This window comes from Capricornis sumatraensis, chromosome 7 (genome assembly GCF_032405125.1).
Source record: "Capricornis sumatraensis isolate serow.1 chromosome 7, serow.2, whole genome shotgun sequence".
Lineage (NCBI taxonomy): Eukaryota > Metazoa > Chordata > Mammalia > Artiodactyla > Bovidae > Capricornis > Capricornis sumatraensis.
The window spans coordinates 6,636,591-6,663,479 of NC_091075.1; the positions used below are offsets into that span (position 1 = coordinate 6,636,591).

Below are 26,889 nucleotides of genomic sequence, written 5' to 3' on the forward strand. Positions count from 1 at the left end.
TAAGTATTGAAAAAAATAAAATTATCTCCTACACAATTGGTGCAGTGCCATAGTTACTGAATGATACTTATTGAACAATAATTACTGGTTCAATACATCACAGATAACACAATCTTTTTTTTTTATGGTTCATTTCAGACTAAACAATGGTATTATTTACCTTCCTTGAAGATGAATGTGAACAGCATTCAGTGAGATTTAGTTTCTCAAAAACAAACAAACAAACAAAAAACTTCTTGCAACCCGAGAGCTAGTTATTTATTACCACAATGAATAATATTTTTTGGGGGAGACATTTTATGTAGGAAGGACTAATAGTAATAGATAATTTCACGAACTAGGATTTGTAAGGGTATTTCATGTCATGATAAGTTTCTTTGTTTAATAGGAAGGGATAGAAAAATAATTCATTGTATAAACAATTTCCCTACTATCTCTTACTCAGGATTCTTAGTGAGGGTCCTGCTTTAATTAGTTTTTTTTAAATGTAAATTTATTACCAACAGTTATGTGGCTATACAAATCTCTAGGAGATTTAGCAGATTTCAAGGCTGAACAGCCAGCAGATTGTTCAAACCATGCCCTGCTACTGATGGGCAGGTGTGGCAGCTCACATCACTCAAGACTGGCTTCTAATGTTCTATTTCAAAGCAGATCAATGTCATATCATATTTACCTTGGATGAATGTACTCCCCTCAGCTCTTCCCTCTTCCTGTTAGTCTTGCCTTGAGCAGTTGACTGGCAGAACCCTCGGTCATTAGCTGAGTCCAAGTTGTGAAGACTCTGGGTAAACTCTTTTACCTGGAGGAGGCAGGACTTTAATGGTCGGAAATTCCCATATATGTGAGGTTGTGTACAGGTTATGCAACCTCAATATATGGCAGATATCCATTATATCCTCTGACAAATCAGGAAGTCAATCATGGACAAGGGCGTATATAATTCCCTCCCAATCTCTGGTCTGGTTTCATTTAGTCTTGCATTTAAAAAGCAGCTCAGGAGTAAGAAACTAAGGTAGAAATGGCAGTGGCCCTTGGATATTGGGTTGTCGATTGATTTTTACCTTCACAATTATGAATTTGTATGTCAAATATAGATGTGCCCAATACATAATAGCCAAGATATAGAATATTTGAAAGAACAATGAACTTTGGCAGGAAGATCTTAAATTATTTCCAGATACAAGTATGTTTGTAAATGTCACCCTTTTACAAAACCTCAAGGTGATCTAGGAAAAAAAGATTGACTTTTGCTCTTTAATGAATGGATTTCATAAAAACTGAGGGACTTCAAGGGGAAAGCATCAACTCAACAGACCCAGTGTATATGGAAACTCTCTGGGAGTGATGGAAAGCAGTTATCCCAGGGAGATGGTGGATGATATGGGGAGATGGCAATGACTGGAACCTTTTTCAGTGATATAGGCTCAAGAAGCAGTAATGTTAGTTTTCTTCAGGCTTCACTTGAGAAAAAAGTAATGGAAGGGGGATTAGGCTTTCTGTCCAGTTCAGTCACTCAGTCGTGTCCAACTCTGCAACCACATGGATTGCAGCATGCCAGGCTTTCCTGCCCATCACCAACTCCCAGAGCTTGCTCAAACTCATGTCCATCTAGCTGGTGATTCCATCCAACCATGTCAGCTAAATGGGGTGAGAAATGGGTGCGGCAGAAAGTAAGAAAATGAGGAGACAGAATAGCAAGAAAGATGTGACCGGGGGACTCAAAACCTCAAGAATCAAGAGTCCCACTGACCAATTCCACATCGCCTTTATTGAGCTCTTGGTATGCTGGTGGTGTCTAGTTTTATAGATAACACATGGTTCCCATGCCCCCAGTCACATCCCAGGGTTAATGTTCTTCTTTGTACATTTATGTTATCTCCTAGTACCAAGGACATCACACAGCAGGGGTAGCGATCCTTGCAAGAATATCAGAGAACAATCAATGTGTTCATAGGCAGCATTCTAACTTGTGCTGACCTGTTATTCCTAAGTCCACACCTCCTGTCCTTTCACTGTTCATGCAGGTCTCACTGACCTCAGCTAATCAACCCATGTACCCTGGTTACTCTAAACTGTATTTCCTGTTGTTTTCTCAAGGCTTCAAAAAGACATCTGGATGTTTTCCCACAGTACCCTTTTCCTCTTGCCTTCAATCTTTCCCAACATTAGGGTCTTTTCAAATGAGTCAGCTCTTCGCATCAGTTGGCCAAAGTTCTAGAGCTTCAGCTTCAGCATAAGTACTTCCAATGAGTATTCAGACTGATTTTCTTTAGGATGGACTGGTTGGATCTCCTTGCAGTCCAAGGGATTCTCAAGAGTCTTCTCCACCACTGCACACAGTTCGAAAGAATCAGTTCTTCAGTACTCAGCTTCCTTTTTCGTCTAACTCTCACATCTATACATGACTACTGGAAAAACCATAGCTTTGACTAGATGGACTTTTGTTGGCAAAGTAATGTCCCTGCTTTTTAATATGCTGTCTAGGTTGGTCATAGCTTTTCTTCTAAGGGGCAAGAAGGAAGTCAAGTTTAGTTTCATGGCTGCAATCACCATCTGCAGTGATTTGGAGCCCAAGAAAATAAAGTCTGTCACTGTTTCTATTGTTTCCCCCTCTATTTGCCATGAAGTGATGGGACCAGATGCCATGATCTTAGATTTCTGAATATTGAGTTTAAAGCCAGCTTTTTCACTCTAGTCTTTCTTTCACTTTCCTCAAGAGGGCTCTTTAGTTCTTCACTTTCTGCCATAAGGGAGGTGTCATCTGCATATCTGAGGTTATTGGTATTTCTCCCAGCAATCTTGATTCCAGCTTGTGCTTCATCTGCCCTGGCATTTCACATGATGTACATACAGTCTTGACATACTCCTTTCCTGATTTGGAACCAGTTCGTTGTTCCATGTCTGGTTCTAACTAATGCTTCTTGACCAGCATACAGATTTCTCAGGAGGCAGGTCAGGTGGTCTGGTATTCCCATCTCTTTAAGAATTTTTAACAGTTTGTTGTGATTCCTATGTAGTCAGTACTAACCACAGGGTTTTAATCTATTGCACCTGTCACTTCCAAGGCGGTTCCCTCTGTTTTAGCTTCTTCTGTTTGCTGGTCTCTTCAGTGTCTGATATCAGCCCTGACACAAGGGGGACGGTGGTGGACACTTTTTTAAGGCTCACTTGTTCAGTCATGATGTGGGGAGGAAGGGATGCTGCAAACAAATAACACTGGTGTGTGCTCGCAGTGCCTCAGCCACACTGGGCCTGCTCCCACTCACAGCACATGTGCCCTCCCTTCCTACAGAGCTCAGGCTCTAGGTTGTTCCACTGGGAACCATCCAAGCCCAGCCCTGGGCTGCATGAACCTCCCAGGTCTAAGCCGCTCAAGTTCAGGCACTCAAGTAGTCCTCAGAGGCACAGACTCAGTTGTACCTGCGTCTTGTGCCCTTTCCAGGTCCGAGAAGCTCAGGTGATGAGGTGTTTGGCGAGGGCGGTCGCTGTGACTTATCCCCTCCCCCGTCCCTGCTGCTTGGTTTTCTGGGTGTACAACTGGTGCACCTTCTCAGGTGGATGTTGACCATCCAGAACCCCAAGAAGTCTTAGCAAAGAATTGTGCTTGCAGTTTGACAGATAATGCCTCTCTGGGCCTGCAATTTCCCCCCTTCTAGCTCTGGCTGCGACAGCCGGCACACTCAGCGCAAGCGGTGCAACCACCGGCACACTCAGCACAAGCGGCTGTGATGGCTGGCACACTCATCTCGGCCGAGAGGAGCTACCCCACATCCGAGATCAGGGGCAGCCGCCAAGAGTGCCAGGCTGCAACGATGCAGGAACGGCCAAGAGGAGCCACCCCGCGTCTGAGGTGAGGGGCGGCAGGTGGGAGGAGCCACCCCGCATTTGAGGTCAGGGGCAATGGTCTGGAGGAGCCACCCCGCGTACGAGGCCAGGTCAGGGGCCAGGAGGAGCCACCCCGCATCCGAGGCCAGGGACCGCAGTCGGGAGGAGCCACCCCGTGCCTGAGGCCAGGGGCAGAGGCCGGGAGGAGCCACCCCGCACCCAAGGCTAGGGGCGGCGGCCGGGAAGATCAACCCAAGTCCAAGGAGCGGTTGCTGCCCTGGTGCAGGAGGGCCTAGAGGAGCTATCCCATGTTGAAGGTCAGGAAGGGTGGTGGTGAGGAGATACCCTTCGTCCAGGGTAAGGAGCAGCGGCTGCGCTTTGCTGGAGCAGCCGTGAAGAGATACCCCACGCCCAAGGTAAGAGAAACCCAAGTAAGATGGTAGGTGTTGCAAGAGGGCTTCAGAGGGCAGACACACTGAAACCATACTCACAGAAAACTAGTCAATCTAATCACACTAGGACCACAGCCTTGTCTAACTCAATGAAACCAAGCCATGCCCGCGGGGCAACCCAAGATGGGTGGGTCATGGTGGAGAAGTCTGACAGAATGTGGTCCACTGGAGAAGGGAATGGCAAACCACTTCAGTATTCTTGCCTTGAGAACCCCATGAACAGGATGAAAAGGCAAAATAATAGGATACTGAATGAGGAACTCCCCAGGTCAGTAGGTGTCCAATATGCTACTGGAGGTCAGTGGAGAAATAACTCCAGAAAGAATGAAGGGATGGAGCCGAAGCAAAAACAATACCCAGCTGTGGATGTGACTGGTGATAGAAGCAAAGTCCGATGCTGTAAAGAGCAATATTGCATAGGAACCTGGAATATCAGGTCCATAAATCAAGGAAATTGGAAGTGGTCAAACAGAAGGTGGCAAGAGTGAACATCGACATTCTAGGAATCAGCGAACTAAAATGGACTGGAATGGGTGAATTTAACTCAGATGACCATTATATCTACTACTGCGGGCAGGAATCCCTCAGAAGAAATGGAGTAGCCATCATGGTCAACAAAAGAGTCCAAAATGCAGTACTTGGATGTAGTCTCAAAAACGACAGAATGATCCTGTTTGTTTCCAAGGCAAACCATTCAATATCACTGTAATACAAGTCTATGTCCCAACCAGTAATGCTGAAGAAGCTGAAGTTGAACGGTTCTATGAAGACCTACAAGACCTTTTAGAACTAACACCCAAAAAAGATGTCCTTTTCATTCTAGGGGACTGGAATGCAAAAGTAGGAAGTCAAGAAACACCTGGAGTAACAGGCAAATTTGGCCTTGGAATGCGGAATGAGGTGGGGCAAAGACTAATAGGGTTTTGCCAAGAAAATGCACTGGTCATAGCAAACACCCTCTTCCAACAACACAAGAGAAGACTCTACATATGGACATCACCAGATGGTCAACACTGAAATCAGATTGATTATATTCTTTGCAGCCAAAGATGGAGAAGCTCTCTACAGTCAGCAAAAACTAGACTGGGAGCTGACTGTGGCTCAGATCATGAAGACCTTATTGCCAAATTCAGACTTAAATTGAAGAAAGCAGGGAAAACCACTAGACCATTTAGGCATGACCTAAATCAAATCCCTTATGATTATACAGTGGAAGTGAGAAATAGATTTAAGGGTCTAGATCTGATAGAGTGCCTGATGAACTATGGAATGAGGTTTGTGACATTGTACAGGAGACAGGGATCAAGACCATCCCCATGGAAAAGAAATGAAAAAAAGAAAATGGCTGTCTGGGGAGGCCTTACAAATAGCTGTGAAAAGAAGAGAGGCACAAAGCAAAGGAGAAAAGGAAAGATATAAGCATCTGAATGCAGAGTTCCAAAGAATAGCAAGAAGAGATAAGAAAGCCTTCTAGAGCAATCAATGCAAAGAAATACAGGAAAAGAACAGAATGGGAAAGACTAGAGATCTCTTCAAGAAAATTAGAGATACAAAGGGAACATTTAATGCAAGGATGGGCTCGATAAAGGACAGAAATGGTCTGGACCTAACAGAAGCAGAAGATATTAAGAAGAGGTGGCAAGAATACACAGAAGAACTGTACAAAAAAGATTTTCACGACCTGGATAATCACGATGATGTAATCACTAATCTAGAGCCAGACATCTTGGAATGTGAAGTCAAGTAGGCCTTAGGAATCATAACTACAAACAAAGCTAGTGGAGGTGATGGAATTCCAGTGGAGCTGTTTCGAATCCTGAAAGATGATGCTGTGAAAGTGCTGTACTCAATATGCCAGCACATTTGGAAAACTCAGCAGTGGCCACGGGACTGGAAAAGGTCAGTTTTCATTCCAATCCCAAAGAAAGGCAGTGCCATAGAATGTTCAGACTACCGAACAATTGCCCTCATCTCACACGCTAGTAAAGTAATGCTCAAAATTCTCCAAGCCAGGCTTCAACAATATGTGAATCATGAACTTCCTGATGTTCAAGCTGGTTTTAGAAAAGGCAGAGGAACCAGAGATCAAATTGCCAACATCCCCTGGATCATGGAAAAAGCAAGAGAGTTCCAGAAAAACATCTATTTCTGCTTTGTTGACTATGCCAAAGCCTTTGACTGTGTGGATCACAATAAACTGTGGAAGATTCTGAAAGAGATGGGAATACCAGACCACCTAACCTGCCTCTTGAGAAATCTGTATGCAGGTCAGGAAGGAACAGCTAGAACTGGACATGGAACAACAGACTGGTTCCAAATAGGAAAAGGAGTACGTCAAGGCTGTATATTGTCACCCTGCTTATTTAACTTATATGTAGAGTACATCATGAGAAACGCTGGACTGGAAGAAATACAAGCTGGAATCAAGATTGCCAGGAGAAATATCAATAACCTCAGATATGCAGATGACAGCACTCTTATGGCAGAAAGTGAAGAGGAACTAAAAAGCCCCTTGATGAAAGTGAAAGAGGAGAGTGAAAAAGTTGGCTTAAAGCTCAACATTCAGAAAATGAAGATCATGGCATCTGGTCCCATCACTTCATGGGAAATAGATGGGGAAACAGTGGAAACAGTGTCAGACTTTATTTTTTTGGGCTCCAAAATCACTGCAGATGGTGACTGCAGCCATGAAATTAAAAGACGCTTACTCCTAGGAAGAAAAGTTATGACCAACCGAGATAGCATATTCAAAAGCAGAGACATTTCTCATTTTTTGTCTTTTATATTTTTTCCTACCTCCTTTCGAAGACAATGGGCTGCTTTTCTGGGTGCCTGATGTCCTCTGCTGGCATACAGAAGTTGTTTTGTGGAATTTGCTCAGCATTTAAATGTTCTTTTGATGAATTTGTGGGGGAGAAAGTGGTCTCTCCACCCTTTTCCTCTGCCATCTTGAGACCTCGTCTCTTAAAAAAGATCTACGAAGGGAAACTCCTTCCCCCAGTTAGGAAAGATAATCAGACTGTAAAAGTAATAGCATCAGCTTTGACAAATATCCACAATTTGGGGGTCAACAGCCCTCTGCTGTGGGAAATAATAGCATATATTCAGACTTCCTAGAATCTTCATGGATTCAGCTTGACTCAGGGAAAAGAAAGGACATATGCCTTGGAGCCTATCTCAGCAGGAAGAGGCATCCTGTCCATAGCAGTGTGGATGGCTAAAGGACCTGGAAAAGTAGGCCATAATTGCAGCTGTGGGAGAGGTGACTGGGAGAAGGGTAAGGGTGACAACAGTAGGGGAAGAGTAGCCAAAGGATCTTTTTTTAAAATTAATTTTTATTGTAGTAAATCAATTTATAATGTGTTAGCTTCAGGTGTATAGCAGAGTAAATCAGTTGTACATACAGCCACTCATTTTTAGATTCCATTTCCACATAGGTCATTAGAGAGTATTGAGTAGAGTTATCCATGCTATACAGTATGTTCTTATTAGTTTCCTATTTTATATATAGTGGTGTGTATATGTCAGTCCCAATCTCCCAGTTTATCCTTCCTCCCCTTCCTCATGGCAACCATAAGTTTATTTTCTATATCTGTGACTCTGTTGCTGTTTTTAAAATATGTTCAATTGTACTATTTTTTTTTTTAGATTCCTCTCTTAAGCAATATCAAATGATATTTGTCCTTCTCTGTGTGACTTGTATCATTCAGTATAACAAGCTCTAGGTCCATCCATATGGCTTCAAGGGACATTATTTTATTCTTTTTAGTGGCTGAGTAATATTCCATTGTGTGTGTATATATAACATCTTCTTTATCTGTTCCTCCATCAATGGACATTTAGATTTCTTCCATGTCTTGGCTATCGTAAATAGTGCTGCAGTGAACACTGGAGTACCTATCTTTTCAAATTATGGTTTTTTCTAGATATATGCCCAGGAGTAGGATTGCCGGATCATATGGTAGCCATGGGCTCATGGAACAGGTTCAGCCCTGAGATGAGCTACAGAGCTTCTTAGTGGTATCCTCAGTCATTAACAACCAGAGAAGGCAATGGCAACCCACTCCAGTACTCTTGCCTGGAAAATCCCATGGACAGAGGAGCCTGGTGGGCTGCAGTCCATGGGGTCACTAAGAGTCGGACATGACTGAGTGATTTCACTTTGACTTTTCACTTTCATGCATTGGAGAAGGAAATGGCAACCCACTCCAGTGTTCTTGCCTGGAGAATCCCAGGGACAGCGGAGCCTGGTGGGCTGCCATCTATGGGGTCGCACAGAGTCGGACACGACTGAAGTGACTTAGCAGCAGCAGTCATTAACAACAGTGCAGCTGGCAAAGAGAAAGGAGCAAAAAGTAGGCAGGGATTTTAGAATGATGCTGGCTATGGGTTGTGTTGCCAATGTTGAGTTACTCAAACTCCATTGATTATCTTTCCCAGGGCCAGTCACCAGGCATGTTATCAATATAGCTTTATTCATTTTTCTTAAAGCATAATGGCTCTATGATTTTTGTTAAAATTATACATTCCATTATAAAAAAATCAAACAATATAGAAAAGATATGACAAAAGTAAGTTTTTCTCTCAATTTCACCATCTGGAAAAAAATCATTAACATTTGGTGACTATTTTGTGAAAATTGCATATTTGGCTATATAAGTAGAAATAATTTTAGGAAAATGGGATTATACACTAAACATTTGATTTAAAAATAAAATATTAAAATTGATACTTAAATTAAACTGAAGAAATAGTAATTAAAAGAATATTTTTTTTCAGTTTCTAAGTCATTTAATTTCCAACTCATTTAATTGATTTCCTGACTTGGTATATATGAATCAGTACTATACAAATCAATGTATCAGGGGCTACCCCTGTCACCTGGGGCGATCTCCTGCCCAGCTAACTCAGGTGCCCTCCCTCCAGATTTGGTCCAGTATGTGAAACGAGTGACAGCTTACAGCCCCCTCCCCACCTTTGAACAATTTTCCAGAAGAGTTCAGCCAGGGCGGAGAGAGCCTCTGGAGTTCAGAGGCTGACTAGGTTAGGGAAAGTGATTAGTGTTTTGGGGCCTACCCCCAAAGAAATGGGTTTCCAGAATATTCATGGTTCCTTCTTTTGCCTCAAAAAGCAACATTTATTCAAAGGAAAAAAAAATGGCAAGATGTCCAGCCCTTGGCTCCCTTCCTCCCCCTTCTTGCTGCTCCTTGGTCCCCCAAGGTCGATTCCTGGCTGGGGCTAGATAGTAGAACAGCTGCTGTCAGATGCAGTCAGCCACACTGAGGGGCAGCTCTTCATTGGAGATGTTGCAGGAATTGTCTCCAAGGCCTGTCACCATGTTAATAGCCACACTACCACCACCAAAATGTTCACCATGACTGATTATATGGACTTACTTTTTCCTGTTGGTGGGAAGATCATAGTTTATGACTAAGGAAACCTGCTGCACATTGATACCTCTAGCCAGTAGGTCAATGGTAATCAGTACTCTGCTAGAGCCAGAGGGGAACTCCGTCATGATTACATTTCATTTTTTGGTTCATATCTCTGCCCATGGCAGAGACAGTGAAGTCTCAGGATTGCATCTTCTTAGTGGACCAGGAGGCCTTCCTTCAGGTGTTGAAGATGACTGCCTGTGTAATGGTCAAGGTTTTGTTTAAGTCACACAGTGAGTCTGATTTCCACTTCTCTCGTTCCGCATTGATGTGGAATTGGTGGATACCCTTCAGGGTCGACTCTTCTTTCTTGACAAGAATTTGAATTGAGTCCCTCATGAACTTCTTGGTCACTTCAAGCACATTGAAAGGCATTGTAGCTGACAGCAGAACCACCTGGGTTTTGCTATTAAGCTTTTGGAATATGTCATAGATATTCTGGTCCTTAATCATTTCATCAACTTCATCTGGTATAAGTATCTGAATGTGTTTGAGAGAAAGATGTCTCTTGTTAAGCATATCAAACCTATGGCCTAGGGTACCCACAGTGAAATGAGAGCTTCCTACCTGTATATTCTGCCCCTCAGCACACACATTAGTACTCGCAGTGGGTGTACCCCCAATGGAGGCATGGCAGAGGGCACCCATATAATCTCCTAATGCTGTGACTTCCTTCTGTATCTGCTGAGCCAACTCTGAATGGCTGCTAGGACCAAGGCCTGGTGGTCTTTAGATCAAATTAATTCTGTTGCAGAATTGATATGGCAAAGTTTGCCATTTTACCAATCCCAGTTGGGCTTGAGCAGTCACATCATAGTCCTTGATACAATGAAGAATGGTTCAGTGCTGGATGGCAGTTGTCTCAAAACCATAGGTGTAGATGTCATGGAGGAGGCACTCAGAGAGGTTCATGTCATCAAAGTTGTCATCAATCTCTTTCTTGTTACTCTTGATGATGCCTTAGGGCTTCATCCCAATGGGGCTATTTTCTCTGTGTTGGGAATCTTGACTTGCAGACATGATCCTTACTGAATTAGTTAGCAAACTTCAGATCTATATTTTTTCAATCATAAAAATTTGGGGAGTGAATTCTTTGACATCATGTTATTGTTCAGTTGTCAAGTTGTGTCTGACTCCTCGAGACCCCCTGGTCTGCAGCATGCCAGGCTTCCCTGTCTCTCACCATCTTCCAGAGTTTTCCCAAGCTCGTGTCCATTGAACTAGTAATGCCATCTAACCATCTCATCCTCTGTTGCCCTCTTCTCCTTCTTCCTTCAATCTTTCCCAGCATCAGAGTCTTTTCTAGTGAGTAGGCTGTTCACATCAGGTGGCTGAAGTATTGAAGCTCCAGCTTCAGCATCAGTCCTTCCAATGTGTATTCAAGGTTGATTTCTTTCAAGATTGATCTCCTTGCTGTCCAAAGGACTTTTGAGTCTTCTCCAGCACCACAGTTTGAAAGCATCAGTTCTTCAGTTCTCCACCTTCTTTATGGTCCAGCTCTTTCTGTACATGACTACTGAAAGACCACAGCCTTGGCTATATGGGCTTTTGTTGGCAAAGTGATGTCTTTGCCTTCTAACACATCATCTAGGTTTGTCATAGCTTTCCTGCCAATCAGCAATCATCTTCTAATTCATATGACATCATATAATACTGTAAAATGATAAATTTTATAAATCTATTTTTAATTAACAATAGGTATAATAAAGGTTAATGCATTTTTATAAATGAATAAAACCATACAACCACAATCTAAATCAAAATTTAAAACATTCTCAGCCTCCCAATCAGTATTCTGCTCCCAAAGGTAACCACTATTTTGATTTCTGTCACCAAAGATTAATTTTGCTTGTCTTTGAACTGCATGTAAATAGAATATTCTTTTGTGTCTGTCTTCTTTTGCACATTGTTAATATCTCTGAGATTCATGCATGCTGTTGAATGTAGCAGTAATTCAGTCTTTTTCATAATTGTATATAAGTTTCAGTATATAACATTACAATTAGTTTACTCATTCTACTACTGATGGACATTAAGGTTGTTTCTAGATTTTTCTGTCATGTGTAAAGTTTATATGAATATTTTATGTTGTTGACATACATCTAAGAGTAGAAGTGCTGGATCATGTTCAGATTTAGCACATATTGACAGTTTTATGAAATGGCTATACTACTTTACATTCCCATTAGTTCTATTTGCTCTATGTCTTTGCAAATACTTGGTAATTTAAAAAAATCATTCTAGTGGGATGTAGTGTTACCACATTGCATTTTCAGTTTGCATTTCTTATGACCAAAGATGAGCATCTTTTTGTGTGCTTATTGGAAATATGAATGTCCTTTTCTTCTGAAGTGCCTTTTCAAGTCTTTACCTATTGTTAAAAATATGAATTGTCTCCCCCCCACCTCTTTTTTTTTTTTTTTTTTGGCTTTTTAGATGATTCATGTACTCTGAATATGTCTTTTGACAGATAGTTAAATTCAGATGTCTTTCTCACATAACTTTTTAAAATGTCATCTTCATAGAATTTTATAGGAACCTGGGATTTAAACATCTCATTTTACAGTTAAGAAAATAAACCCAACAAGTCTAGTTGATTTGCCCAAGATGCCATAGAAGGCTAAAGATAAGAGTTACATTTCTCTCATTTAAAAAAATTCTAATACTCTGCCTAGCCTAAAATTTAAAGGAAATAATTTAATCAACAGTCAAAGTTTTCACAGCATAGTCTATTCTACAGGTATTTGGATTTGTCTTCATTTATTAGTCAAACATCTTTCTTATCAAATTTACTGTTAATACTCTTAAAGTGAAAGCAGAGAGATCTTATGTTCTCCCACAGCACTGTGTGTCATTGCTTTCTTCTTAATGCCAGCTTGAGACTGAATTACTTAACTTCTATGCCCAAAGATAAGGTGAGGTCATTTACAGATTAGGTTAAAATGGAGGCGTGATATTCAAGGATTTAGTAATTATTCCTTGGAGTCTAATCTCACAATTTCAAGGTTGGATATTGCTTAAAATAAACCTTTCAAAGGTCATTTTTAAAAGCAATACAGTAAAACCTTCCAGCAAAAAATTATCAACTACAGTATAAATTAAAAACAAAACAAAATGAAAGTCACTATTTAAAAGTTTATGGGCTTGCCTTTCTCTAACTAAAATGTATTTTTTTTTTTTTTTTTTTAGTATATTGAGCTGCATGTGCTGCTTGTATATTTTGGAGATTAATCCTTTGTCAGTGGCTTCATTTTCAGATATTTTCTCCTACTCTAAAGGCTGTCTTTGCATCTTGTTTATGGTTTCTTTTGCTGCACAAAAGTTTTAAAGTTTAATTAGGTCCTGTTTGTTTTTACTACCATTACTCCAGGAGTGGGTCAAAAAAGATCTTGGTGCAATTTATGCCAAAGAGTGTACTACCTATGTTTTCTGCTAAGAGCTTTATAGTTTCTGGCCTTACATTTAAGTGTTTAATCCATTTTGAATTTATTTTTGTGTATGGTGTTAGGAAGTCTTCTAATTTCATTCTTTTACATATAGATGTCCAGTTTTCCCAGCACCATTTATTGAAGAGGCTCTATTTTCTCCATCGTATATTTTTGCCTCCTTTGTCAAAAGTAAGGTGTCCATAGGTGTGTGGGTTTATTTCTAGGCTATCTATCCTGTTTCATTGATTTATATTTCTGTTTTTGTGCCAGTACCACACTGTCCTGATTATTGTAGCTTTGTAGTATAGTCTGAAGTCAGGAAGGTTGATTCCTCCAGCTCCATTTTTCTTTCTCAAGATTGCTTTGGCTTTTTGGGGTCTTTTGTGTTCTCATTAAAATTGTAAATATTTTATTCAATTTCTGTGAAAAATTCTATTGGTAATTTGATAGGAATTGTATTAAATCTGTAGATTGCTTTGGGCAGTATAGTTATTTTCACAATATTGATTCTTCCAATCCAAAGGCAGGGTATACCTCTTCATCTGTTTGTGTTGTGTTTGATTTCTTTCACGGTTTCCTGCATACAGATCTTGTTTTCTCCTTAGGCATATTTATTTCTAAGTATTTTATTCTTTTTGATGTGTTGAAAGGGATTATTCCTTAATTTCTCTTTTTTTATTTGTTGCTGTTAGTGTATAGGAATGCAAGAGATTTATTTCTGTGTATTAATTTTGTATCCTGTGACTTTATTGAATTCATTGGTTAGCTCTAGTAGTTTTCTGATGCCATCTTTAGAATTTTCTGTGTATAGTATCATGTCATCTGCAAACAATAACAGTTATACTTCTTCTTTTCCAATCTGGATTCCTTTTATTTCTTTTTCTTCTCTGATTGCCATGAACTTCCAGAACTATGGACTTCCAGATGTATGCCAAATAATAATATTGAGAGTGAGCAGCCTTGTCTTGTTTGTGATCTTAGAGGAAAAACTTTCAGGTTTTTACAATTGAGAATAATTTTCAATGTGGGTTTATCATATATGGCCTTTATTATGTTGAGATAAGTTCCTTCTATGCCCAATTTTTTTAGAGCTTTTATCATAAATTGGTGTTGAATTTTGTCAAAAGCATTTGCTGCATTTATTGAAATTATCATATTTTTTAATCTTTCAATTTGTTAATATGGTTTTCTCACATTGATTTATTTGCATTATTGAAGATTCGTTGCATCCTTGGTGTAATCTCCGCTTAACCATGACATATGTACAAACAATAAATGCTGGAGAAATGTCGAGAAACAGGATCCTTCTTGTACTGTTGATGGGAATGTAGACTGATACAACTGCTGTGGAGAACAGTATGGAGATTCCTTAAGAAACTTGGAATAAAACTACCATATGACCCAGCATTCCCACTACAGGTCACATACCCTGAGAAAATCATAATTCAAAAAGACACATGTACCCCAGTGTTCATTGCAGCACTATTTACAATAACCAGGACATGGAAACAACCTAAATGTCCATTGGCAGATAAATGGATAAAGCATATATTGGGCTTATAACAGGGAAATGTTATTTAACCATGAGAAAGAATGATATTGGGTCATTTGTAGTTTTGTGGATGAACCTAGAGTATGTCATACAGAGAGAATTAAATCAGAAAAAAAAAAAAACAACCCAGCAAATATTGTATATTATCACATACATATGGAATCTAGAAAAATGGTACCAATAAACCTATTTGCAGGACAGATATATAGACTTGTGGACACAGCAGAGGGAAGGAGGAGAGGGTGGGAAAAACTGAAATAATAGCACTGACATATGTATGCTACTATTTGTAAAACAGATAACTAGTGGGAAGCTGCTGTATCGCACAGGGAGCTCAGTTCAGTGCTCTGTTATGATGTAGAGGGGTGGGATGGTGGGAGTGGGAGGGAGGTTTGAGTGGGAGGGGTAGATGTTCAAGCTGGTTTTAGAAAAGGCAGAGGAACCAGAGATCAAATTGCCAACATCTGCAGGATCATTAAAAAAGCAAGAGAGTTCCAGAAAAACATCTAATTCTACTTCCTTGACTATGCCAAAGCCTTTGACTGTGTGGATCACAATAAACTGTGGAAAATTCTTAAAGAGATGGGAATACCAGACCACCTGACCTGCCTCTTGAAAAACCTGTATACAGGTCAGGAAGGAACAGTTAGAACTGGACATGGAACAACAGACTGGTTCCAAATAGGAAAAGGAGTACATCAAGGCTGTATATTGTCATCCTGCTTATTTAACTTATATGAAGAGTACATCATGAGAAACACTGGACTGGAAGAAGCACAAGCTGGAATCAAGATTGCCAGGAGAAATATCGATAACCTCAGATATTCAGATTACACCACCTTTATGGCAGGAAGTAAAGAGGAACTAAAGAGCCTCTTGATGAAAGTGAAAGAGGAGAGTGAAAAGTTGGCTTAAAGCTCAACATTCAGAAAACCAAGGTCATGGCATCCGGTCCCATAATTTCTTGGCAAATAGATGGGGAAACAGTGGAAACAGTGTCAGACTTTATTTTTCTGGGCTGCGGATGGTGACTGCAGCCATGAAATTAAAAGACGCTTACTCCTTGGAGGAAAGTTATGACCAACTTAGACGGCATATTAAAAAGCAGAGACATTACTTTGTCAACAAAGGTCCGTCTAGTCAAGGCTATGGTTTTTCCAGTAGTCATTTATGGATGTGAGAGTTGGGCTGTGAAGAAAGCTGAGCACCAAAGAACTGATCTTGTGAACTGTGGTGTTGGAGAAACTCTTGAGAGTCCCTTGGACTGCGAGGAGATCTAACCAGTCCATCCTAAAGGAGATCAGTCCTGGGTGTTTATTGGAGGGACTGATGTTGAAGATGGAGCTCCAATACTTTGGCCACCTAATGCGAAGAGCTGACTTATTTGAAAAGTCCCTGGTGCTGGGAAAGATTGAGGGCAGAAGGAGAAGGGGACGACAGAGGATGAGATGGCTGGATGGCATCACCGACTGAATGGATATGAGTTTGAGTGAAGTCCGGGAGTTGGTGATGGACAGGGAGGCCTGGTGTGCTGTGGCTCATGGGGTCACAAAGAGTCAGACATGACTGAGTGACTGAACTGAACTGAACTGATGTCTGATTCATGTCGTTGTACAGGAGAAACTAACACAACACTGTAAAGCAATTATACTCCAATTTAAACAAATTTTTTAGAGCTTATGGGAATGACTAATTTTGTCTTGTGTAAAAATTCTGGAGATAGCTTCCTACATAAATTCAAAAAAATATGAAATATGTAGTAATTTAGAAGGAAATGAAGATGACATACTGTGGAAACTGTTCAGTGGTTCTAGTGATTAGGGAGGCAGTGCTATCAAGGTTGCATGTGAAGAGCTTGAATAAATAGTTTTGTGCAGTGTAAGGATGGGGAAAAATTCAGTGTTTTAAAATTGCCCTGTTTATTGTCATTTTACATCATACGCCTGTATGGATGTGAGAGTGGGCCATAAAGAAAGCTGAGCAGTGAAGAATCTATGCTTTTGAACTATGGTTTTTGAGAAGACTCTTGAGGGTCCCTTGGAAAGCAAGGAGATCCAACCAGTCTGTCCTAAAAGAAATCAGTCCTGAATATTCATTGGAAGGATTGATGCCGAAGATCCAACACTTTGGCCGCCTGATGCAAAGAGCTGACTCATTGGAAAAGACCCTGATGCTGGGAAAGACTGAAGGCAGGAGAAGGGGGAGGACAGAGAATGAGATGATTAGATGGCATCAGTGACTCAGTGGACATGAATTTGAGCAAGCTCCAGGAGCTGGCGATGGATAGGGAGGCCTGGTGTGCTGCCGTCCATGGGGTCACAAAGAGTTGGACATGACTAAGTGACTGAACTGAACTGAAACAAATAATTTAAAATACATATATAACAAAATGAACAATTGTACTTTTATGGAGTGATCATACTGTTTCATCTACAGTCCTAAAATGTTATATTGTCAGTTCAGTTCAGTTCAGTTCAGTCGTGTCCGACTCTTTGCGACCCCATGAATCGCAGCACGCCAGGCCTCCCTGTCTATCACCATCTCCCAGAGTTCACTCAGACTCACGTCCATCGAGTCCATGATGCCATCCAGCCATCTCATCCTTGGTCGTCCCCTTCTCCTCCTGCCCCCAATCCCTCCCAGCATCAGAGTCTTTTCCAATGAGTCAACTCTTCGCATGAGGTGGCCAAAGTACTGGAGTTTCAGCTTTAGCATCATTCCTTCCAAAGAAATCCCAGGATTGATCTCCTTCAGAATGGACTGTTTGGATCTCCTTGCAGTCCAAGGGACTCTCAAGAGTCTTCTCCAACACCACAGTTCAAAAGCATCAATTCTTCGGCGCTCAGCCTTCTTCACAGTCCAACTCTCACATCCATACACGACCACAGGAAAAACCATAGCCTTGACTAGACGGACCTTAGTCGGCAAAGTAATGTCTCTGCTTTTGAATATACTATCTAGGTTGGTCATAACTTTTCTTCCAAGGAGTAAGCGTCTTTTAATTTCATGGCTGCAGTCACCATCTGCAGTGATTTTGGAGCCCAAAAAAATAAAGTCCGACTCTGTTTCCACTGTTTCCCCATCTATTTCCCATGAAGTGATGGGACCGGATGCCATGATCTTCGTTTTCTGAAAGTTGAGCTTTAAGCCAACTTTTTCACTGTCCTCTTTCACTTTCATCAAGAGGCTTTTTAATTTTTTAGTTTTTATATTGTCAAGGGAGCCAAAATTTTTTATTTGTAGGGTCTACTTATTGGGAAGTGGAGATCATTTTACATTTGGTGTAATTTACTGCTTGAATGTATTTGCTTCTTTTGTCCTTTTTGTGCTTTCCAGAGCCCAGAGAAACATGTTCTACTACTGACACAGTTTTGAATTGCCACCCCATGTGTTGGCAATAAGGCAGTGTGTTGTTTTATATTGGGAAATGGTAATAAAATTGACCAAAATATGCTCTAGCTTTTATTATTACCACGTGCTGACAATTCTAAATGGTATCAGTGGTAAATGCTCTTCTTTACCCGAGGCTGTTCTCTTTCACTGATCCCATCCACCTCCCACCCCAGCCACCATCATGTCATTGGTTCCTTTTAAGTTTTTAAAGGATCATAAGAAATTTCTGGTAGCAAAAAGGAGAAAATGACAATAACCATAGTTTCTTATAGGATCAAATTTTGCCAACTGGAACCTTTGAGTAGACAAGTATTCAGTTGCAGAAAAAACATTGGCATTGGAGATAGGAGGCTAGGAAACCCATTTCTGTCACTAATCAGGTCATGTGTAAACCAATTCACCATTTCTGCCTTAGGAAAAATATCAATAACCTCAGATATGCAGATGACACCACCCTTATGGCAGAAAGTGAAGAGGAACTAAACAGCTTCATTTGACATGTGTTGTCTATGGAACCCTCTCAGTTCAGTTCAGTTCTGTTCAGTCAGTCAGTCATGTCTGACTCTTTGTGACCCCAGGCCTCCCTATCCATCACCAACTCCCGGAGTTCACTCACACTCACATCCATCGAGTCGGTGATGCCATGCAGCCATCTCATCCTCTGTTGTCCCCTTTTCCTCCTGCCCTCAATCCCTCCCAGCATCAGAGTCTTTTCCAATGAGTCAACTCTTCACATGAGGTGGCCAAAGTACTAGAGTTTCAGCTTTAGCATCATTCCATCCAAAGAACACCCAGGACTGATATCCTTTAGAATGGACTGGTTGGATCTCTTTGCAGTCCAAGGGACTCTGAAGAGTCTTCTCCAACACCACAGTTCAAAAGCATCAATTCTTCGGCACTCAGCTTTCTTCACAGTCCAACTCTCACATCCATACACGACTACTGGAAAAACCATAGCCTTGACTTGACAGACCTTTGTTGGCAAAGTAATGTCTCTGCTTTTTAATATGCTATCTACGTTGGTCATAACTTTTCTTCCAAGGAGTAAGCGTCTTTTAATTTCATGGCTGCAATCACCATCTGCAGTGATTCTGGAGCCCCCCAAAATAAAGTCTGACACTGTCTCCACTGTTTCCCCCTCTCATGAGCCTTTAAAAATTTCAGTTAGGGACAGAAGTTTTGGATAGCTTAGCACAAAGGATATGTCTTGGGTCTTTGTATACATTATCTGATGAGCAAATACCAAAGTTACATAAATCCCACAAGGATGGAGGTGAAAGCAAAATATTTGAAGCCCAAAAGGAGAACATACCATATGATGAATGAGAGCATAACTTCTGACTAGAGAGCTATATCTCAGGTCCAATTTCTTCTGGACCTTAGTTTCCTCAACTATAAAGTGAGAGGAATAATAATTCACACTTAAAAGGATTTCCTGAGAATTAATTAAGAAGAAAAGCATTTAGAGCCATATTGGGCATTTAGTATATACTCAACATGTACCAGCTATTTTCTATATTATAGGTCACCCCTGGATAGCCTTGTGTAATAGATATAAATGTGGGTGATGTTAGAGGGATGTAAAGATTTTCCATTAGAGAACATAGAGCAAAACACATTGGGTATTACAGATTTGAATCACAAATTCTTGCCTCTTAGAAAGTCCCTGTTGTACATTGTGCTAAATTCTCCTCTCTATATTTCTGTATTCTAATCATTTCTTTACCTAATTAGTACTCTACCTTCAAGACTCACATCAGAGACTACATCCTTTGAAACACTTCCAGTGACTATCTTCCTCAAGACTATTTTTCCAATTTTAACACACTAGACTGTGAAGTTTTTCATGTGCTCATGCTAGGTTCCTTCAGTCGTGTCTGACTCTGTGCAATCCTCGGGACTGTAGCCCCCTATGGGCTTCTCTGTCCGTGGAATTCCTCAGGCAAGAATACAGGGATGGGTTGCCATTCCCTTCTCCAAGGACCTTCCTGACGTAGGGATTGAACCTATAATCTCTTATGTATCCTGCGCTGGCTGGCAGAAGTTTTTTTTTTTTTTTTTTTTTTTTTACCACAAGCGCCACCTGGGAAGCCCTTTCATGTGCTCTGATGGCCTCAAATGCACACCTCCTTCATTGCCATCTTCATCTTTGTTGTTGTTGTTCAGTTGATAAGTCATGTCCGACTCTGCCACCCTATAAACTGCAGCACACTAGGCTTCTGTGTCCTTCACTATCTCTTGGAGTTTGCTCAAACTCATGTCCATTGAGTCAGTGATGCCTTCCAACTATCTCATCCTCTGTTGCCCCCTTTTCCTCCTGCCCTCAATCTTTCCCAGCATCAGGGTCTTTTCCAGTGAGTCAACTCTGTGCTTCAAAGTATTGGAGCTTCAGCTTCAGCATCTGTCCTTTCAGTGAATATTCAGGGTTGATTTCCTATGGGACTGACTGATATGATCTCCTTTCTGTCCAAGGAACTCTTGAGAGTCTTCTCCAGCAACACAGTTTGAAAACATCAATCCTTTGGTGCTCAACCTTCTTTATGGTCCAGTTCTCACATCCATACATGACTACTGGAGAAACCATAGCCTTGACTAGATGGGCCTTTGTTGGCAAAATGATATCTCTGATTTTAGTATGCTTTCTAGGTTTGCCATAGCTTTTCTTCCAAGGAGCAAGAGTCTTTTAATTTCATGGCTGCAGTCATCATCTGCAGTGATTTTGGAGCCCAAGAAAATGAAATCTGACATTGTTTCCATTTAACCAAACAAATATTAACTGAGCATAAAATTTGTATTAGATGTGAGAAATGCTGGGATAAAATGGTCACAAGATCTCTATCCTCATGAGAGTTAACTAGAATGAAAGGTGAGCTGAGGAGTGGAGTTAAAAGACAGTAGATTTATGGAAGTTAAGTTACAACAATGAGGAGCAAACCGGAGGTGAGAATTGGTCAAGAGCAAAGGAAGACTCAGCTATTAACCAATCTAAGACTTACAGGAAAGAGAGGAAATGATTGCTTGATGGAAAAGTAATATCTGAGGGAAAATTTTCAGTTTGTATTTATTGAATTGTTTACTTTTTTAAGTGCAGAGACAAGCATATTTCTGGGCTGAGGGAAATATCCAGATGGAAGGCAGAAAAGAGAGGGCAAGAACAAACTGGGGGCTTGAGATCAAGAATACAAGAGCATCATCAGCCTTGAAATAGGGCCCCTTTCAAGCAGAATGGAGAGAGGATGCAGGGAGAATGTTAATTAAACTTTGAGACAAAGGAAAGAGAAATCTAGAGAGTTCACATTGGATGAATGGCATCTAGCTACTCTGAAAAGCAGAGAGGGCGAGGACCAGGCATGGGTTTGAAGAAACCTCCACAGGGAATTGTCACTGAGCCATGGCCTCATGGTCACAGAGATGGGAGAGGTCAGGTTGTGAAGTGGAGCAAGTGGGTACAGAAATTATAGCTTGAAAATTTAAAAAAAAAAGTGTAAGAAATAAAAAGTATATTAAGAAATGTGCATTTCATAGATACACTTGAAATAGTTATATTCTAGATTCCAAACAGTGAGAAAATGCAGATCTGCCAGTTGACTATGGAAATGGAAATACCCTTCCTGAAGCCAGAGAACAAAATCAAAACACGATTAAGTGGTTGGCAGTGGCCGCGGGTGGCAATCGCAGAGTACAGGCTCCAGAGGACAGATTGGCTTCCCTTGAAGGTCAGGTTATAACCAAGTGGGAAACAGACTGTGGCGGGATGTAGCCCTAGGACAAACAGGCTTCACTTGGTGGGGAGTGTTGGTGGAAGGGAGCCCCTCCAGCTTGGCCAGCTCACAATTCTTTTCTGCAGAAAAGGAATTCCCTCTGCCCCTCTTCTTACTGTGTAACCCCAAGCAGTTCAAATTTGGATATCTTATTTGTGTGTGAGAACCATGCTGAACCCCCAGAGATGGGCATAAAGGTTTATGGGGCATTTTTTGCCAGGTCCCAGTCAGTGCTACTCACCTTTTTTCCAACAGGTGAATGGAGAGCTGAGGGGGTTGTTCCTTGGGGCTCACCTTGTAATTGGTAGGGTCCCTGTGCACCGTCCTTCCTTTTATGAAGTAGGCTTAAGTTTTCTCCTCTCCCTCTTCTGTCTCTGAAATTGATTGGTTCAATAAGCCAGGGCTGGCTTTTCAGAATCCACCATCTTCAGTTGGAAGAAGAGAAAGCAGGAAACCTTAATAAGGTCTCCAGGACTAAGCTGTAGCCTACAGCTGTCACGTGTCAGCAGAGAGTTGTATCTTGATTGATTGTGGGGAGAGGGGCCAGTTGGTTTCCCATTTGGCTACTATTTCTTGCATCTTCCTCTCTTCATTGGAAATTGTGTGTAAAGAAGTGTGATTCATGTCAAAGTATGGCAAAACCAATACAGTATTGTAAAGCAAAATAAAGTAAAAAAAAAAAAGAAGTGGAGTAAGGGATAGTTGTCACAAGGTCTCATGAGAAGGTTGAGAAGAGAGAAGTGGCCCTATCTTTCTGAGGTCAGGAGTTGAAGGAAAGCACTTTCTGAAGAGACTGCCATTAACACAGAAGGAAGCAAAAGAAAGAGTGAAAAGAGAAAGAGACTCTCCAAGGACACTGTTTTGAGTGTCTGTTCTTACTGAGCCTGAATGTAGACAAATTCCTGGATTTTCCATTACATAAGCATGTTCCTACTTTTTTTTTTTTCTTTCAGTAATATGAGTTGGCTTTCTGTCACTTATCCGGAAAGAGTCCTGAATAAAACAGGAGGTGATTAGTGAGGCTGAATCTAGGCATGTTCAGGACCCCTACTGCAACACTACTTTCTAAAATCATCAGAAGCTCACTCCTATGAGTACACAAGCCCTTTTTCTTTAAATGAACATAGACATTAACTTAAAAATAAAATAGCACTTTCTGAAAAGGACAGCTCTAGTGCACGGGAGCTAGTGCTTGAAGTGTACACCCGTGGCGGATTCATGTTGATGTGTGGCTGAACCAATACAATATTGTAAAATAATTAGCCTCCAATTCAAATAAATAAATTTAAATTAAAAACAAATAGATGGAACCCATTCCATTGTTGAGCTCTTGAGAATAAGCATAGTCACTCTGGGGGTGGTTTAAATGCTATCCTGTCTAGAAGCAGAAGGGAGAATGGAGGAGGTCATGCCATCCCAGCAGTGCCAGCTGTTTCACACTGCTTTGTCAGAAACAAGGAGGGCTAGTTTAGACCATGTTGAGGGTAAATTGCTACTGACCACCTCCTATGCTCCCGTTTTTATTCTTCCCCCTGAGTTTTAAATTCAGATTCAATAAAAACCCAAGGCAAGAAACACAAATACTATATGATATAACTTAAATGTGGAATCTAAAATATGACACAAATGGTGGCTCAGATGGTAAAGAATCCGCCTGCAATGCAGGAGACCTGGGTTCGATTCCTGGGCTGGGAAGATCCCCTGGAGGAGGGCGTGGCAACCTGCTCCAGTATTCTTGTCTGGAGAATCCCCGTTGACAGGGGAACCTGGCAGGCTACAGTACATGGGGTCGCAAAGGGTCAGACATGACTGAGTAACTAAGTGCACAAAACAGAAACAGACTCACAGACATAGAGAACAGACTTGTGGTTGTCAAAGAGTGGGGAGTTAGATTGGTAATTTGGCACCAGCAGATGCAACTATTATGTACAGAATGGATAAGTAACAAGGTCCTATTTTATAGCACAAGGAACTATATATATATATTTAATAACCTGTGATAAACCATAGTGAGAAAGAATATATGTGTATATAGGTATAACAATCATTTTTCTGTACGTCAGAAATTAACTCAACATTGTAAATCAACTGTAATTCAATAAAAACACCTCCTGAACCCCACATAAACCCAAGGCAAAATACTTATTGAGCACTTACAATTGGTCGGCTCTGTTGCACTTGTAGAATTACAGTGGGTTTTGGAGTTTATCTATGGGCTTCCTAGGAGCTTAGATGGTAAAGAATCTGCCTGTAATGTGGGAAACCGGGTTTGATCCTTGGGTTGGGAAGATCCCCTGGAAGGAAATGGCAACCCACTCCATTATTCTTGCCTGGAGAATTCCATGGACAGAGGAGCCTGACAGACTGCAGTCCATGGGATCGCAAAGAGTTGGACATGACTGAGCGACTTTCACACTGAGAGTTTATCTACTCCAGTGCCCTTCATTTAAAGTTGAGATAACTGAGATTCAGAAAGAGCAAATGATCTAGCCCAAAATGGGATAGTTAGTAAATAACAAAGCTGGGATTCAAACCCAGACTTTCCGACTCCAAATTTGTAGGTTTACATTATAATGTGTTCTTTCTCAAAGAACTATTGGAAGAAATTAGATCCTTTTAGACGTCAGGGGGTAACTGATGGTGGTGTGTGAAATGTATAGTGAAATGGCAGTAGACAGCTCTATTTATGACATATTCAATGGGCTCTGGCTAATGCAGCTTTCAATAATTATCTGGTAATCAAAACACAGGAAGAACTCAAGCACAAATACTGCACAAGCATACCTAATCAGAAATGTGCGATCTGAAATTTTGATTAGAAAGGGCAAAATATATTTTCAAAATTAAATCATTCTCTTGATTTCCTGGGGAGCAAAATCTCATGTATATTGTTCCACTTTAATAATTCCACATAATAAGAGATTATGTTTTTCTTTGTACTAATATAACTTTCTTTGTTTCCATATGAGAGTCTTACCACATAAAATGGAAGGATGAAATGGGAAGTTCAATATTCAGAGATCTTAAGAGGTACCCAAATGGGTAATTTAGCTATCTAAAATAAAGCCAGGGGCTGGTAATAATCAAGTAAAACTCCTGAGATTTTTTAAAAAAAAATTGTTTTGTGTGTGCCTGTGTATGATTTCTATGACCTTAAAAGGTTTAGGGCTGTTAAACTATACTGTGGCAAGTTGCATCTGAAAAATGAGAGGGGAGATGCCAGAGAGCCTCTTCTGTTTAGATGTTATGTAGTATTCCCCTTTCCTGATTTCAGATTTGAGATTAAGAGAGGTTGTTCCTTTCTCGAAGTCTCCATGGCTGCTAAGTGACTGGGCCATGGATCTGAAGCTGTGAATCCGAGGTCATCTGACTCCCAGTCATGTCTTCTAGTGGCTTCTCTGGATCTCTTGCTCAGTTTTGTACTCCAGTAATAGTTGTGGGGCTTCTATTTTTTTTCTCCTTGATTTTTTTCTTCAAAACCTTTCAACACAGGAGATAATCCTCTGCCTCCGATTATGGTCTTCTGTGAAAAGTACTGTACTTATTTGTGAATACTGTACTTGGTCTATGAATAAGTATTCCTGCCCACCACCTTCCAGGCACTGAGCTAGCTGTTGTCCATGCCAGGACTAAACCATACTCATTCCTACCCACGTAAGGTTTATAATCCAGTGGGGGCCACAGTTTATAAATAAGTGTTTGAGAATGTTTTATTACAAATTGTGCTATGTCCTGTGAAGTAAAATATAAGGTGTTTTGAGAGGTAGGAAGAGGATCAGTTCAGTTGAGTCACTCAGTCGTGTCTGACTCTTTGCAACCCCATGAACTGCAGCATGCCAGGCCTCCCTGTGCATCACCAACTTCCAGAGTTCACTCAGATTCACGTCCATCGAGTCAGTGATGCCATCCAGCCATCTCATCCTATGCTGTCCCCTTCTCCTCCTGCCCCCAACCCCTCCCAGCATCAAAGTCTTTTCCAATGAGTCAATTCTTTGCATGAGGTAGCCAAAGTACTGGAGTTTCAGCTTTAGCATTCTTCCTTCCAAAGAAATCCCAGGGCTGATCTGCTTCAGAATGGACTGGTTGGATCTTCTTGCAGTCCAAGGGACTCTCAAGAGTTTCCTCCAACACCACAGTTCAAAAGCATCAATTCTTCGGTGCTCAGCTTTCTTCACAGTCCAATTCTCACATCCATACATAACCACAGGAAAAACCATAGCCTTGACTAGACGGACCTTTGTTGGCAAAGTAGTGTCTCTGCTCTTCAACATGCTATCTAGGTTGGTCAAAACTTTTCTCATAAGGAGTAAGCCTCTTTTAATTTCATGGCTGCAGTCACCATCTGCAGTGATTTTGGAGCCCCCCAAAATAAAGTCTGACACTGTTTCCACAGTTTTCCCATCTATTTCCCATGAAGTGATGGGACCGGATGCCATGATCTTCATTTTCTGAATGTTGAGCTTTAAGCCAACTTTTTCACTCTCTTCTTTCACTTTCATCAAGAGGTTTTTTAGTTCCTCTTTACTTTCTGCCATAAGGGTGGTGTCATCTGCATATCTGAGGTTATTGATAGGGAAACAAATTACTTGGTGGAAGAAAGGAAAGGTCTTTGAGGAAATAATACCTATGGTGTGATCTGAGAGTTGCATATCAGTATCAGTTCAGTCACTCTGTGTGATCCCTTGGACTACAGCACACCAGGCCTCCCTATCCATCACCAGCTCCTGGAGCTTGCTCAAACTGATGTCAGTGATGCCAGTTTTTCACATCAGGTGGCCAAAGTTTTGGAGCTTCAGCTTTGACATCAGTCCATCCAATGAATATTTAGGACTGATTTCCTTTTGGATTGGCTGGTTTGATCATCTTTCAGTCCAAAGGACTCTCAAGAGTCTCCTCCAACACACAGTTCAAAAGCATCAATTCTTTGGTGCTCAGCTCAGTTGTATAGGATCCAGCTAAAAGAAGTAATGGGGTGACGTGTTGTAGTGAGAAGTTGCAAGGTGTGTGGGAAACTCATAAGGTTGGGGAGAGCTGGGTATG

General features: G+C 41.0%; 1 pseudogene; it reads right to left on the bottom strand.

The window, feature by feature from the left end:
* Positions 1–9,540: 9,540 nt before the first annotated feature.
* On the bottom strand, positions 9,541–10,735 carry LOC138082242 (eukaryotic initiation factor 4A-I pseudogene; annotated as a pseudogene).
* Between the last annotated feature and the right edge of the window lie 16,154 nt (positions 10,736–26,889).